Here is a 17,505-nt window from a genome sequence, read left to right on the forward strand (position 1 = left end):
AATAATTAAAATCTATTTTGAAATGTTATAAATTATAAAAGAAATTATTTCATATTGCTTATGGGTCACTTAAAGTTATTTGAGTAATAGGGCTGCATAAATTGGACAGAAACAAACTCCATCTGTTTTTCCATTAAAATTAATCTTTAAATATTCTATCTAGGTAGCGTGAGGCATTTAAAAGAGAAACTAATGCCACATACACAGACACAGAAAATAATATAAATTAGCAACAACAACAAACACTACATTTTCTTATATTATGGGTGAACAAGAGAATTTCCTAAACAAAACTAAGCATTTCCAATGAGGCCAGCCAATGTAATCTCCTAGTCTATGGTTTGAATATATCCCCTCCAAAGTTCATGCTGAAGCCTGGTCTCTAATGCAATTGCAAGGAGAGGTAAGGGCTCATAGGAGGAGTTGGGCCATGGGGCTCTTCCCTCATGACAGGGAGTCAGGCCCTTGTAAAATAGGCTTCACATAGCCTTTCTCCCCCTCCTGCCATGTGAAGACACAGCATCCATCCCCTCCAGAGAATGCAGAACAAGGTGCCATCTTGGAAACAGAGAGGCAGGGCCCTCACCATACACCAAACCTACTGGCACCTTGATCTTGAACTTCCTAACCTCCAGAAGTGTGGAAATTAAATTTAGGTTCTTTATAAATGACCAAATCTGTGGCATTTTGTTATAGCAAAGCAAGCAGGTTATGGCACTCCAGGACCAGGAAGGGATGCAAGAAGTCATGAGTTGTTCTGGACTCTAGTTTTTTCATCAGGTTCTAGGGTGCCTGGTCGATCTGGCTGATTTTAACCATTCTTGACAACCCTTATCTCCTAACTCTGAAAAGGGATCAGAGTAATGGTATAGCAGGGAATTTGTGTTTACCGGAAATCATGAAAAATCATTATGGCTCCAGGCCTCTTGCTTTTGGCCTCCAGAATCTAATTAACCTCACAGGACATAAGATGATAGGTAGGTAGGTAGGTAGATAGATAGATAGATATGCTAGCTATCTTCAGATAGCATATACAAATTCGCCTGTTTTGCTAGAAACTATGTTAATGAAAGACCACATCAATTGCTGAAAAGAATTTTATCTAGGCAACATGTATTTTATTTTACTCATGGTTAAGTAAGAACTCTAAAAATGTTGGAATGTAACATAGAACAGCAGATAATTTGAGATTCTCTATGCCTCATGGAATGGGCAAAAAAGGTTTATGAAGTTACAGTGATAGGTGTGGATAACTAAACGAAGAACTGGCTAAATAAAAGGGTATTTCAAAAAGTTCTTGGAGGGGCCGATGTTGTGTTGCAGCAGGTAAAACCACCACCGTGACACTAGCATCCCATAGGGGCACTTGTTTGTGTCTCAGCTATTCCACTTCTGGTCCAGCTCACTGCTAATGGCCTGGGAAAAGCAGTGGAAAATGGCCCAAGTGGCTGGGCCCCTGCATCCATGTGGGAGACCCAGATGAAGCTCCTGGATCCTAGCTTCAGCCTGGCCCAGCCCACGATGGAAGATTCTCTCACTGTCTCTCTCTCTCTCTCTCTCTCTCTCTAACTCTTTCAAATAAGTAAATAAATCCTTTTTTAAAAAAATTTCTTGAAAGATAAAATTTCTTAAAAGATAAGCTTATTCTGAAGCAAAAAAAAATTGAAGTCCATACTTAGGTTTTTTTATAGTACATATTTTTCATGGACTTTTTGAAGTCCCCTAGTAGTCCTTATTTATTTATACTGAAACTATGATTTTTATGTCTAAGTAGTGTTGACTTACATAGCCTTAGACTTTAAAAACAAAGCTCCTCCTTGATCTAAACACTGGGTGATTTTGTTGACCTCATTACATGAGGAAAAAGCTCGGTAATTGAGGTGTTTGATGTCTCCAGCTTAATTATAAATGAGAACACTTGAACCAGCTTATATAAACTAGAAATAGGATGACCACATAGTTTACTTTCCAAGCCACGACTGTTTTGAGAGAAGAAGAGGGCACATGAGGCAAAGAGGCATAAACCAGAGCTGTCCCAGGCAAATCCGTGTGTATTTTCCTTGTAGTCTGCCTGGAGACAAATCCCTTCTCCATCTCAGACTTCCAAAGCCATTTCTCACGTTCAGCCCTGTTCCTCCCTTCTGGGTGCTAAGGTATTAATAAGGGAGAAGTCTATCTTTCATGTCTACCCTAATTCTCCCCTTACTTCAGGGAGGCTTGCATTATCTTGTCTTCAAAAGGAGATTTTTTTATCTGTAACATTCAGTCTGGCCCACATGTCCAGCATCAGTAAGTCAAATGACTACCAAAACTACTTATACCAGGGTGTTCATCTGGTGTAGTGGTTAACACACAGCTTGGGACACTCGCATCCCATGTCTGAGTGCTTAAGTTCAAGTCCCAGCTCCACTTCCGATTCCAGATTCCTGGTAATGCACGCCTGGGATGATGGATCGGATCGTTGAGCACCTGCCACCCACTTGGGATACTTGGATTGGGCTTTTGGTTTCGGCCTGGCCCAGCCCCAGCCTTGTGCACATTTGGAGAATGAACTCAAGGATGGAAGAGCTCTCTGTGTCTATTTCTCTTACTCTCTTTCAAGTTAAAAAAAAAAAAAAGTACATTAAAAAAACATATCTATCAATGAGGGAAAAGACTAAAAGACTTTCAAATATTAGAGACAAAAAAAATTGCGGGTCATTGCCAGGTGACTCTGTTTATAATGTGGTGGGGTAATGGCTATGAAGTATTAATGGATTCTTTTCATTTGAAACTCCCCCCCCCCCTTTTTTTTTAACACATCTTCTCTTTCATTGCCTCAGGGAAGGAGAGTTACACAAGAAAGCTGATTCAAAAGAGCATCTTCCTGGCTTTTGAGTTTCAAAACTTAGGGCCTGAGAGAAACTGAGCAGACTCAGGGCAGAAAAGGGAAGAAGGAAAGGAGGGAGGGAGGGAAGGAAGGAGGGAGGGAGGGAGGAAGGAGGGAGGGAAGGAAGGAGGGAGAGGGAAAGGAAGGAAGGAAGGGAGGGAAGGAGGGAGGGAGGGAGGAGGGGGGAGGGAGGGAGGAAGGAGGGAGGGAGGGAGTCAGGGAGGCAGAAAGGAAGAAGGGAGAGAGGGAAGAAGGGAAGGAAGGAAGAAGGAAGAAGGAGGAAAGAAGGGAAGGAGGGAAGTAGGGAGGGAGGGAGGGACAGAGAAAGATAAGCCCGGTCTTCAGGCCTGGAGGGTAAAGAGAGAGAAAAGGACAAGGGCAGCAATGAGAGCTCAGGTGCTTGGGTCCCTGAGAAAAAGGCATCTGTACTTTCTCACCCCTTCCCCAGGTCGAGAAGAGATGGGGGAATCTGTGTAAACCCTGGCTCTGTTTAGCGGAACCAAGAGTAGAGACAACGGCCTGGTGAAGGACCAGCACTTCAAACGGACTCATCCCCATGCCCCAGTGCAGTGCAGAAACCAGGAAATGCCTTCAGTGTGCCAAAGAGGGTACCAGGATGTGGAATGACGCCACTAGAGCTCGGATGTGGTTGGTTCCCAGGGGTTCGTGTGCTGGGAGCTTTGTTGCCAGCGTGGCAATGCTGAGAGGTGCTGGGATCGTTAAGAGGTGAAGCCCAGAGGGAAATAATTAGGTCATTGCGGGCCTCACCCTCGGAAGAGACCAAAGTGGCTCTGGCTTTCGTTCTGCTGGGACCCTGGTGGTTGGGAGAGTGGCTTGTTATAAAAATCAGGTGAGCGCAGGTGCCCCAGACGTCTCTTCTGCACGCAGCCATTTCTCTTCTTTCTTCTCCACCGTGGTATGAGGCAGCTAAGACGGCTTTCAGCCTCCAGAACTAAGAGCGAAATAAACTTCTTTTCTGTATAAAGTACTCACTTACAGCATCAGAAAATGGACTAAAACAGACCCTAATACCCTAACGAGTTTCCACCGCCCAGCAGGTCCTGGGAGCACTTGAGTGCACAGCAGGACCTTCGCTGCACGCCCAAGCCTGGTCTTAGAGGCTTCAGGAATGAGCTTTGCCAGAGGACCTGGAAGGCGATGGTACCCACAGAGGATACCAGCCTGGCCAGGTGACACCAAAGATCGAATGTGCTGCCTCATATTTGCCCGCAGCACTCCTAGAACATAGCACACAAAGACATGGGGGAAAGGGGAAATTAAACCCCAGTTTAACTGAGATGATGGTTCTGGCATCCCCAGGGAAGGCTCAAAACAGAGCTTAAACTGAGCTCGAGAAATATGTATTTCTTGTACGTCTGTGTTTGTGGATGAAGTTTGTACGTAGTACACACGGACAAGGATGTGTAGGATGAGAGAAACGTTGGTGAGACCTGTGACCAAAGAACAATGGGGAAGACTACAAACCAGCACAGTTTTGAATCCAGGCTCCCCACTCACTAGGGAATTCCAGTAGCTCTCCTGAGACCCCACTCCTTGTGCAGCCTCCTTAATACACTCTGTTAGCAGGCCTTTCACATCCACTTTCTTGAACCCTCCCCTTTTTTGGTATCCCCACTGCCACTGCCTTAGCCCAGGCCCTCCTCATTTCTCTTTTGCACTAACGTTCACATCTCTACCACCACCAACAAGGTAATATTTATTTGAGCCTCATTATGTGGCAACACTGTTTGTTGTATTCTATTAACTTTTTAAAAATATTTTATTTATTTGTTCGAAAGTTAGTTACACAGAGAGAAGAGAGGCAGAGAGAGGTCTTCCATCTGATGGTTCACTCCCCAATTGGTCACAACGGCCGGAGCTGCACCAATCCAAAGCCAGGAGCCAGGAGCTTCTTCCCAGTCTATCACATGGATGCAGAGGCCCAAGGACTTGGGCCATCTTCTACTGCTTTCCCAGGCCATAGCAGAGAGCTGGATTGGAAGAGGAGCAGCCGAGACTAGAACTGGCGCCCACATGGGATACCGGCGCTTCAGGCCAGGGCGTTAACCCGCTGTGCCACAGTGCCGACCCCCTATTAACTTTTGAATTATCACATCTGTCCTATGAGGTGGTACTATTTTATTTCATCATCACTAAAAAAAAATTAACAATGAATTGTCAACTTTATTTGAAAGGTAAAGAGACTGAATTAAAGAAATAGAAATAGGTGGAGAGAGATCTTCCATCCACTGGTTAACTCCCCAAATACCCACAACAGTTGGAACAGGGCCAGGAAGAAACTGGGAGCTTGGAACTCAATCCGGGCCTCCCATATGGGAGGCAAGGACCCAAGTACTTGAGCCATCACCTGCCACCTCCTAGGGTGCACATAAGCAGGAAACTGGAATCAGAAGCAGAGGTGGACTCAAACTCAAGTACTCAGGCTTGGGATGGGGGTGCCCCAAGAGGAACACAACCACTGCACCAAATGTGTGCCCTCCAAACTGTACTATTTTAACCTCATTTTACAAATAAGAAAACTCAGGCACAAAGAGGTTAAGAAAAATCGTCCATAACCAAACTACCAAAAAATAGTGAAGCCAGAAAATCCTGACCCAGGCTTGGATCTCTAGAGTTAAACTACTGCACTATTCTGCCTCCTTTGAGTTTCCTGCCTCTCCCCACCCTCAGTACTGGGTTCTGCTCCTTCATACAGTTACCTGAATTCCCTTGCTAAGTCACGAGTCTGAACAGAACACACTTTTCATAAAATCTTTCAATGGATTGCCTCACTTTTAACATAAAATTTTAACTTCTTAGAGAGTCAGTAGGATTCAGTTCCTGTCTACCCAGGCAGTTCTATCCCATAGGCATATTTCTTTGGCAATATAAAACTAGTGACAGTTCTTCTCTACTTTAAATGGATACACACACACACACACATTTAACCCAATTCTCACTCTTTCCTTTTAAGAATCTACTTACTGTGCATCCTGGTTTTAGTAGTACTTTTTTTATGGCAGTCTACTATAAAATATATATTATTCAATTCTAATTAATAACTTTCTTGTCTGACCAGTGATTTTTTTGTTTATCTTCCCCCACTAGACTGTGAGTATTTATAATACAGTCAAGGCTATATTTTATTTCTGCACATATTGGGCCTGGAATGTAGCAGCCATCCTATACAGTTGCCAAATGAATTCATTGATTAAAATATCTTCCACATTTTCATCTTTTTTTCCTGATTTAACAATAATTTTACAAATTAAATTGGGTCTTCTTAATGTAAGGTCCTTTGAAATATACTTTAAATTTAGTTCTCCTAGCAAGGTTGTAAGATATACACTAAGAGTTCCGTCTTAAAGAAAACTAAAACAGAGAGTACATATAAAATAAAACAAGATAAAAAATTATCTTGCAAAAATTTTTTGGAGTTAGAGATATCGTAAATAAGTACCAATTACAGAATCCTGAACTTAACAATGACTCAATAACTGGTGATCCTTACAATTCTTGACCAGTGACAAGTGCCAGGGCTTACTAGTGTCTCCTAAGTATATGTCAGTAGTGGTCCAGATAAGCCACAGCTGCTCACAGTTTTAAACAAGCGGCTTATCTTCTTCTCCCAAGTCCATTACTTCCTCTCTTCAGTGATCATGCTAATCCTCAGTTCAATCCCTTGGTTCTCATAAGGTCCACACTCCTAATTTCTGGAGATCATTTCACAAAATGAGACACAGCTTCCCTCTGGGGACTTCCTGACCCCACTTTGGGGAACACATTCTTTCACTTTTCCCAGCATTATAAAAGAATTTCCTTCCTGGCCTTGAGGAACCGAATGCTGCCCATTTCTTGTCACTTTTAGAGCTGATGAATTGCAGCCTTCCACAATCAAACTAGCATAGTCAATGAGTATCGAAGACCAGATGGTTCCACTCAGATGGACCAAGCAAGACTCCCTCAAACTCAGTGTCAGGTTCCAGCCTCTCTCCACTGTCACCTGGAAATGCTTACGCTCTTTAATGCTAAGGAGTGCCATAAACTTTTGCTTCTCCCCAGTGAGCAGTCCCTTCTAGGGTGCCCCAACCCTGCCTACGCACAGCCTTCTCTTTGCGTTTACATGGCTCCTCAGGGATTTTGGTGAGAAGGAAGAGGAACAGAGCAGAAAGAAAAATCCGGAGGGGGTCCCAGACATGTTCATGCTCACTCAGAACAGGAGATCTCACTGCTAAGATCCTACTGTTAGAAACACATATTAGAGTAGGGATGGACTTGGGAGGCCATCTAGTTCACTGGTAGTGAACTTACATATGGGCAATTCAGGAAAAACAAAAAGACCTATAGATGCGGCAGGAACAATTTAATGGATATATGCAGTTTAATGGATATTGTTTACTCCACACTTGCTCATTGCACACAATCCTTCTTTCTAGTCAGGTGGCAGATAGAGCATGAGATACGTATCATCTCAAAGGAAGAGATCACACAACGGGCAGCAGACAACAACTCTTGGCCAATGAATTTCAAAAGATGAGTTCTAGGCTTACTAATAATATCGTTTCAAACCACATGTTATACATGCCTTCTGTTATGTAAACCTCACAATAAACCTGTTACATGGTGTGGCAGACAGAACAAAGGCCTTCCAAAGACATCCATATCCTAATGCCTGAAATCTCCTACCTTGAGAGGCTAAAGAAACTCTGCAGCGTGATTAAGGAGGTAGGCCCAACCTACTCACAAGTCCTCCTAAGGAAGAAGAGTCAGACTGAGTGAGATGACCTGGTGACTGATGACGGAAGCAGAGTAGGCACGGAATTTGAAAACACTGGGCTACTGGCCCTGCAGAGAGAGCAAGGGATCACGAGCCACGGAAGGCAGTTGACCTCTAGAAGCTGGGAAAGGCAGAGTGGATTCTCTGGATTATGGTTCTCTGGTTATGGATTGAACCACGATCTGCTGCCTCCCAGAACCTGCATTAGCAGGAAGCTGGAGTTAAGAGTCAGAGCCAGGGGGCCGGTGCTGTGGCATAGCAGGTAAGGCTGCTACCTGCAGTACTGGCATCCCAAATGGTTGCCGGTTCGAGTCCTGGCTGCTCCACTTCCAATTCAGCTCTCTACTATGGCCTGGGAAAGCAGTGGAAGATGGCCCAAGTACTTGGGCCCCTGCATCCATGTGGGAAACTCAGAAGAAACTTCTGGCTCCTGGCTTCACATTGGCGCAGCCCGGCCATTGTGGCCAATTGGGGAGTGAACTAGCATATGGAAGACCTCTCTCTCTCTCTCTCTCTCTCTGTCTTTCTCTGTGCCTCTCTTTCTCTCTCTGTGTAACTCTGACTTTCAAATAAATAAATAAATCTTTAAAAAATAATACAATCATTGTTTTTTTTTAAAAAAGAGCCAGGAATCCAACCTAGGCAATCCTTATGTGAGACTTGTCTTAACCACCTGGTTGGGTGTCCACACTCCTGAATATGCAGATACTAATTGACAAGCCACTTGACTTCTGAACCGGGGGTTGCTTACCGTTGATCAGGTCCAAACCTCTCATTTTAAAGGCTGAAGAAACCAAGATCCACAGGTGCAAACCTGAGCAAGTATTCAGTCATGGGATAGGAATTAAGTCCACATCTTCTGATGCCACAAGACTAATCTTTATGTTTCTTCCCTGGCTTTCTCACTCCCTTAACAAGCATTGAGGAACTACTGGCATTGGAATTAGGGACATAAAGGGACATTCCTTCCTGAATCCCTACCCCTTTCTCTCAGGGATTTCCCAATATACAAAAAGTGGTTACTCTGAGTAACATGAGTCCAAACAGACGGGACCCCAAACACCAGTGAGTCCATTGCTTGCCTCTCACCTTGTGGGGTGGTTCCCACAAGCCCTGCTCTGCTCACAGACTGCTGTGCTTTGCAAGTAGCCACTGGCTTCTCTTCACAGCCTTGCACATCTGACTAATACTGTTTTCTTTTAAACATAACTATGGGGTGAGCATTCAACACATTGGTTATGATGCCACTCGGGATGCCTGCATCCTATATCAGAGTATCTCCTCTCCCAATTCCAGCTCTCCCAGCAATGCTCGGTCTGGGAGGGAGGCAACAGATGACGGCTCAAGTCCTTATGTCCCTACCACCCACATGGGAGACCTGAATTGAGTTCCTGGCTCCAGTCTGTCCTAGCTCTGGAACCAACAGAAGGAAGCTAGCTTCTCCTTCCCCTCTCTCATCACCTTTCAAATAAATAAAACTAAAAAATAAGAATGACTAGTTATGTTTGTGTGGTTTTAATATAACAGTAATTCCCATTCATTGTAAACTTTGGAAAGTGAAGGCAAGAATTTTTTTTAATTATCTGTAATCCCGTTTTGTAGAAATAACAACAATTACTAGTAAGATTTTCCTTTTAGCATTTTATATGCTTGTATATACACAGGGAGAGCTTTTCATAGTGGGAAACATTATTAAATAGTAAGATTTTCACTTGTTTTAATAGAAAGTATTAAACATAAAATATTGGATCTTCTGGTACAAGATCCAAATGTGGGCACAACAGAAGGCACATTTTCCTCTCAACTCTATTTTCTGCCACCCAGTCCTCTCTCCAAAGGTAATCCTGTTACAAATTGCTTCTACATTCTGCTAGAAACAATTTTACATAAAGGAAAATGAATGTGTATTTTTCACACAAATGAAACCCATGACAGACAATCTCCTATTTGTTACTTTTATTACTTAAAAAAAAAAATCTGGAAATCCTTCCACATCAGTACATAAAGAACTGCCCGGCTCTGTTGTCAATTGTGTCCAGTTAAACACTGGAGCCTACTCCTCAGGAAAGCTGCTATAAAAGGGGGAGGGGGGAGGGTGTGCTTCAGTGGAGCCAGGGGCCGCCATCAAAGATCCACTTCCTCTCCTTTTTCCTGCTGTGCCCCCTGATCTGGAAGATAGAGAGCTTTCTAAGCAAGATACTGGAAATCTGAAATTTACCCTGATTGGCTATACTCAGTCACTCAGCTACTTTTTTTTTTTTTTAATATTTCATTTATTTATTTGAGAGATTGAGTTACAGAGAAAGAGAGAAACAGAGAGAAAGGTTTTCTGTCCGCTGGTTCAGTCCCCAAATGGCCACAATAGCTGGAGCTGGGCTAATCTGGAGCTAGGAGCCAGGAGCTTCTTCCAGGTGTCCCATGTGGATGCAGGGGCCCAAGCAATTGGACCATCCTCCCCTGCTTTCCCAGGCACAATAGCAGAGAGCTGGATCAGAAGAGGAGCAGCCAGGACAGGAATCAGTGCCCAGACTGGATGCCAGCTCTGCAGGCAGAGGCTTAGCCTACTATGCCACAGCACCAGCCCCTCGGCTACAATGGCCAGGGGTATAGCATACTGTGAGGAGCGCCCACCACTGAAGGTTTGACCATAAATCTTCACACCTCTGATTGTCTTTTTTTTTTTTTAAGAGGAAAGGTTTATTGTCTGGTAGGGGAAGGCTGAGGGTGAGGGTGGGGGAGGGTGAGAGAGTAAGAGAGGGTAAGAGAGAGAGAAGACTTGTTCTGGAACAGGTCCTGTTAAACCTTTGCCCCAGAGCCCTCAGGGAAGTAGAAGCAAATCCCATTAAAGTGGAGGTGCAGCTGACACCGGTGGTTGGGCCGTCTGGTCACCTGGCTTCCAGCAATGGTAGCTAGAGCCTAGGATGGTGTCTGGGGCATACATGGTATCACAGATAAGACTATGCCATTTTACTAACATTCCTCCCTTTTGTTTTTTTATAAAGCAAGAGTTGTATGGGATTACATCAGCCCCAAAAGTCCAGGAAGGGTAGAGGGATGATGATCTGTCTTTAGAGCTACTTCCTGCTGTGATTGTCTCTCTCTTTTTTTTGGACAGGCAGAGTGGACAATGAGAGAGAGAGAGAGAAAGGTCTTCCTCTTCCGTTGGTTCACCCCTCCAATGGCCGCTGCGGCCGGCACACTACGTTGATCCAAAGCTAGGAGCCAGGTGCTTCTCCTGGTCTCCCATGCGGGTGCAGGGCCCAAGCACTTGGGCCATCCTCCACTGCACTCCCTGGCCACAGCAGAGAGCTGGCCTGGAAGAGGGGCAACCGGGACAGAATCCGGCTCCCTGACCAGGACTAGAACCTGGTGTGCCAGAGCAGCAGGCGCGGGATTAATGTATTGAGCCGCAGCTCCAGCCTGTGATTGTCTTCTTAGTAGAATCATAGTCATAGAATCATTGTGAAAAGAAAAAGTTATCAAAATGGTTAAGGCTCAATGTCCTGGGAGAAAACACAAAACAACCAAACAAGCTGAGCAGCGACCTTAGGGCCAATGAAACTGCTGGGACTGACAGCAGTGTGAGGGATGGGAGAAGAGGGCAGAGGGCCAGGAAGCTTTCACTTTCTGGTCCAGAGGGTAAATGCAGGAGCCGTGCTTGGGGTTTGGCAAGTGTGAAAGCTGCAGCGCAGGAGCCATCTGGGGGAGCTAAGGGCCTCTGTAGGGAACACAGCCCAGCCAGCTTGGGGCCCTGCAGGGAGGAAACTGAAGAAGTAAAATCCCAGCCTCTCTCTCCTCCTGCTCACGTCATCTCTGCCACTTAACCCACCTAGCTGGAAATGTGCAGGAGAAGGAAGTCTGGGCCGTGGGATCCAGCTCCCAGGGCACAGAGAAAAGCAGGAAAGGCCGGAGGGAGCGAAACAGCCAGTGCAGGACTTAGGGCCAAATGGCATTCCAGAAAACTTTTCTTTAAAATTTTGTATTTTTATTTACTAAAAGACTTCTGGGAGATAATGTGATTCATGAGGGACTTTGCTTCCCGCTAACAAACAGTTTTCTGTCCAACCCTGCCCCCAAGTGGTTGTTCGCCAGGTATGCTACGTGTCCTTTTAAAGCAAATCAAAGAGAGACATCAGGCAGCCCAAACGGGAATGGCTCCTGGAGACGTGGGCTACTGACAGCAAAAGAAAACCCGGATGGTCTCTTTCTCTCCCCTCCCCCGATTCACAAGCCGAACAGTTCTGAATGCATGTGAAATATAAGACCACTCCCCTGGACTTGTCAAGGAAAGGGACAAACCCAAGGGCTGCCACTGGTTGGAAAAGGCATGGAAAGATGAGCCAGTGCACCCGAGAGTCAGTTGCACAAGAAAACAGAGAAGCAGCTCGGAAAAGAGAATAATTCCTTCCCCCACTGGACAACAGACAGGGATTCTTGCCTTTGGTTTCCAAGGCTCAGTATCTGTTAGAAAGTTACGCTTGCTTTTCTGTTGGAGTAGTGGGGAACATAGTCAAAGCAGTGAACCCCCTCTGCACACCATACTTCCTGGGCATGTCCACAAATCACTTGGGTCAGATGCTATTAAGTGAGGGTTACTGAGCCTTCAGGGAGGGAGTAAATCCGTAAGGCAGGGTTTCTCGAACTTCAAATGTTTATAGGAAAAAATGCAAATTTGAAAACAGCAGGCCTGGGTTGGGGCCTGAGAACCTGCATCTTTAACCAATTCCCAGGTGATGCTCATGCCGCTGGTCGCAGAGCATACTTTGAGCAGCAAGGGTGTAAAACAAGGGTGCAAATTCAGGGTTCAGGGCAGTTGCAGATGTGTGATGTAGGAGGATACATCATGCTGGGAACTAGCAGGAATTATAGTGGACTGGAGCACCCAGGCTCTGCCTTCAAGCATTCAAAGAACACCGTCTAGCCCAACAGAAACCTGACTGCTATTGAACTCCTCCCTGCCCCCATTTCAACTGCTGCCCAGGGGAAAAGGCAGGTAGGCAGGCAGGCATGGAGAAGCAAAACCTGAATGTTAAAAGGGAGAGCTAATCTCAACTTGCTCAGAATTCTCAGTTTAGCCCTCCATAGTCTCACGTCCAAGTATTATGGAGAACAGGGAGCTTTAACATTGCAGTGAGCTATTGCACTTAAAACTTCCTTTTTTAAATATTGATTTTAGTTGTTTGAAAGGCAGAGTGACAGACAGGGAGAGATCTTCCATCTGTCACTTCCCAAATGGCAGCCATGGCCAGAGCTGGACTGGACCAGGTTGAAGCCAGAAGCTTGGAACCCCATGTGGATCTCCTATGTGGGTGGCAGGGGTACAAGGACTTGGGCCATCCTCTGCTTCTTTCCCAGGCACCTTAGCAGGGAGTTGCATCCAAAGTAGAGCAGCCAGTACTGGAACTGGAGCTCGTCTGGGATGCTGGCATTGCAGGTGGTGACTTAACCTGCTACATCTCAACACTGACTCTTCACCTACAACTTTCTAACAGATATTTGGGTACAGGTGGTATAGTCCTGCTTTCTCTAATAAGAAAATATGAAAACAAACACATGACAGCATTCACCTCTATTTGCAGTGAGGTGTAATTTCAGAAGTATCAGTTCCCAGTGGAAGCAGCAGCCATGGTTCTAGGCAAGACGATGCCTACAGGAAGGGGTTGGAATAGGAGGAAAAAGAAACCACAAGTGACTAATAAGATTTCTTCATGAGAATCCTGAGAATACCCAGAAACACGTGTGGGTGAGTAGCTAGTTTTGGGAGTCCAGGAACCAATATTGATGGATAATTCAGACAAGAAATAGTCAATGGGGCCAGTGTTATGATGCGGTGGGTTAAACTACCTACGATGCCAGCATCCCAGATCAGAGAGCCAGTTGGAGCCCCAGATGCTCTGTTTCTGAGCTTCTGATGCATCTGGGAGTGTAGCTGAAGATGGCCCAAGTGCTTGGGCCCCTGCCACTCATGTGGGAGACCAAGATGGAGTTGCAGGCTCCTGGCTTGAGGCTGGTCCAGTCCCAACTGTTAAAGTCATTTGTGGAGTAAACCATAGTATGGAAGAGCTCATTCTCTCTGTCTCTCCCTCTCTCTTTGTCACTCTGCCTTTCATGTACATGAATCTGCTTATTAAAAAAAAATACACACACAAAGAATCAGCCAAACACAGATTATGAAAAGATCACTAAGAAATGGCTCCTTTGTCTTATGTGATCATTTGTGACCATGATGTTTTATATTCCATCTTCATTTCCACCATTTTAAACAAGTTAGACAAGAACAATGCAATAAATATAGAAAGTGAGCCACATATATAACTTCACTTAATTTTAATTTTTTGATTAAGTTATTTATTTTTTTCATTTTCTTTGAAAGGTAGAGAGACAGAGAGAGATCTTCCACCTTCTGGTTCCCTCCTCAAATGCCTGAAATGGCTGGGGCTGGGCCAGGCCAAAGCCAGGAGCCCATAAATCAATCTGGATCTCCCATGTGGGTGGCAGGGACTCAAATACTTGAGCCATCAACTGCTGCCTCCCAGGAAGCTGGAATCTAAAGTGGAGCCAGGACTTGAACCCAAGCACTCCAACATGCCAAATGGCTGCCCCAAGGAGCATCTTACCACTATGCCAAGTGCTTGCCCACTTTATTTTTAATTTTTAAAAGTATTCAAGTGCAGAGATACACAGAGAGAGTTCCTATCCTCTGCTCTACTCTTCAAATATCTGCAATGGTTGGGACCAGGCCAGAACTGAATCTGGGAGCTGGGGACTCAGTCCAGGTCTCCTACAAGGGCGACAAGGACCCAATTACTTGAATCATCACCGCTGCCTCCTAGGGTTTGCACTGGCAGGAAATTGGAGACAGGAGAGAATCAAACCCAGGCATTCAGTATTGGATGTAGGTATCTTATCCAGTAGACTAAGTGCCTGCTGCCACATAAATCCTAAATGCCGTAGTCAAACTGAAAAGAATAAATAGAAAAAGGTAAAATTGATTTTCATAATATATTTAATCCCATATATAAACAATATTATCTCAATATGTATTTAATATTTAAAATTCATGAATTTTTTCTCCTTTTTTGTACTAAGTCTTTGAAATCACTGTGTGTTTTATTCTTACAGATCACCTTCAATGTGGACTAGCCACATCCCAAGTATCCCAGTATTCACCTGTGACTAGCAGTGATTATATTGGATAGTGGCTTCAGTGAAGCCCAGGTTGCTGCAGGCATTTGGGGAATGAATGATGAATAATTGATATTTCTCCCCCCACCACCTTTCAAATAAATACATTTTTTAAATATTTATTTTATTTATTTGAAAATCAGTTACAGAGAGAGGTAGAGACACAGAGAGAGGTCTTCCATCCACTGGTTCACTCCCCAGATGGCCACAACGGCTGAAGCTGTGCCGATCTAAAGCCAGGAGCCAGAAGCTTCTTCCCGGTCTCCCACGTGGGTGCAGGGGCCCAAGGGCTTGGGCCATCTTCTACTGCTTTCCCAGGCCATAGCAGAGAGCTGGATCGGAAGAGGAGCAGCCGGGACTAGAACCAGCGCCCATATGGAATGCTGGAGCTTCAGGCCAGGGCTTTAACCTGCTGCACCACAGCCCCAACCCCTAAATAAATATTTTTTTTAAATATCAAATATTTTTTTCCTCTGGATTGAACATTTCTCAACTTGGTACTCTTACCAATATAATAGTACTCAAAAGCTTTTGCAAAGAACATGCTATATGAATATAAATTATACTTTCTACCACTAAAATAATATAATTATTTATTTTTAGATAAAACAAGGAAAACATATTAAACAATTTATTTAAGTCATTTTATTTAAGTCAATTTATTTAAGTCAGGTAGACTATTCCTAGCATGGTGCCATGTTGGGCCAAGCCTGCATGGTTTGTTTGTAATACTTAAAGCAGGTTAAAAGGGACAGACACAGACAAGCTCTGGTATGAAGTCATCCCTCCTGTGTGGTTGAGGTGAACCCACGTTTTCTCATTTCAAGGCAAGGCTTTTCCCATGTATTTCAAAGTGCCAGACACTGTGATATAATGGAAAGGGTGAATTTCCAGAATGTGGAGGATGGGACAGGCAAGGAGCACATAGGCAGATGTAAATTCTTCAGGTTCTAGTTCTTGAGCGAGGTAATAGATTTGTGGGTGATCTTACACCACTAAGAATAAACAAACAAATAAAAGTCATATACAGCATAGTGATAACAGTATGTACATGAAACAAAGATTATAATTAAGTTCAGTGTGGCTGAGATATAAATTTTTAAAATCCTGTACTTGTACTTAATTGCTCCATAACCTTAAGCAAGTACATAACCTCTCTGAATTGAATTTTTTAAAAAGATTTATTTATTTATTTGAGAGAAAGGCAGAGACAGAGAGAAAGAGAGGTCTTCCATCTGCCGGTTCACTCCCCAATTGGCCACAACAGCCGGAGCTACGCTGACCGGAAGCCAGGAGCCAGGAGCTTCTTCCAGGTCTCCCATGTGGGTGCAGGAGTCCAAGTACTTGGGCTATCTTCTTCAGCTTTCCCAGGCCATAGCAGAAAGCTAGATCAGAAGTGGAGCAGCAGGGACTTAAACCAGTGCCCGTATAGGATGTCGGCATTGCAGGCAGCGGCTTTATCCATTACACCACAGCGCCAGCCCCTGAATTGAGTTTCTGTAAATTATCTTTTTAAAACCCTGCTTTATTATCAGTCTAAGGGGAATATTGGAATATTATACTAAAAATATATGTGAAACAAGGTACCTGGCTCATGAGAGGCACAGTTGTCTTTTTCATACCGTGCTTACCAGACTGATGCCATCGTCTACGTAAAACCTCTTTCCATCAATCATAAGACGTTGTTGTGAACCTCTTAGCTGCTTTATCCTTTCCTTTTTCCTCTTTTTGTTGAGATTTTACTTAAGCTTCCACTCGTCAGATGTAATTTGTTGACTTTTTTTTTTTAATATACTCAGATTTTTGTGTTGTGAACATTTAATGAGGGTGGGGGAAGGGAGAAACGGAAAGAGAATGGTACATAGTGGGTTGAATGGTGCTTCAAAAAGGGAGCATCCCAATCCTAACCCCTGGGCCTATAACTGTGACCTTATTTGGATCTTGAGATGAGATCACTTTGGACTTTCTGGGTGATCCTTAAATCCAATGACAAGTGAGTATCCTTTCAAGGGACACAGCAGAAGAGAGCTAAGGAGAGAGAGGGGGAAGGCCATGCGAAGACAGAGGCAGGGACTGGAGTTCTGCTGCACAGTCCAGGAGTGTCCAGAGCTCCCAGAAACTAGAAGAGGTGAGAAAGGATTCCCACTAGAGTCTTCAGAGGGCACACAGCCTTGGCAACATGCTGGGGTTTCTGGCCTCCAGAACTGTGAGAAAATATATTTCTGTTGTTGTAAGCCATCCAGTTTGTCATAATTTGTTATAGGAGCCAAAGGAAATGAATATAGGAACTAACCTTGATTGTATCCTGGCATTCTTCTAGGAACTACAAACATGTTATCTCATTTAACCCTCAAAAGAACCTGGTAAGGTAGTATTATGGTGTCTACTTTTAGATGGGGACTTTATCCAAAGTGATGGTAATGGAGGTTGGAGCTGAGATTAAATCTAGTTAATCTCAACATAAAACTCATCTACTATCTGCTACATCAAGCTACTTGCAAAATAAATCATGGCTCTTTATGGAGAATATGACATTGAAAAAAAATCAAGGGATCTTCTTTTACCCATTAAACTTATGATATAATCTTACCATATAAGTTTTCATAAATATTTTCTGTTTGCTTGAAATCATGGTCAAATTTAAGTAGAAATAAAATGGCAATATCCCTATCAA

Source organism: Lepus europaeus, chromosome 5 (assembly GCF_033115175.1).
Source record: "Lepus europaeus isolate LE1 chromosome 5, mLepTim1.pri, whole genome shotgun sequence".
In the NCBI taxonomy this organism is placed as follows: domain Eukaryota; kingdom Metazoa; phylum Chordata; class Mammalia; order Lagomorpha; family Leporidae; genus Lepus; species Lepus europaeus.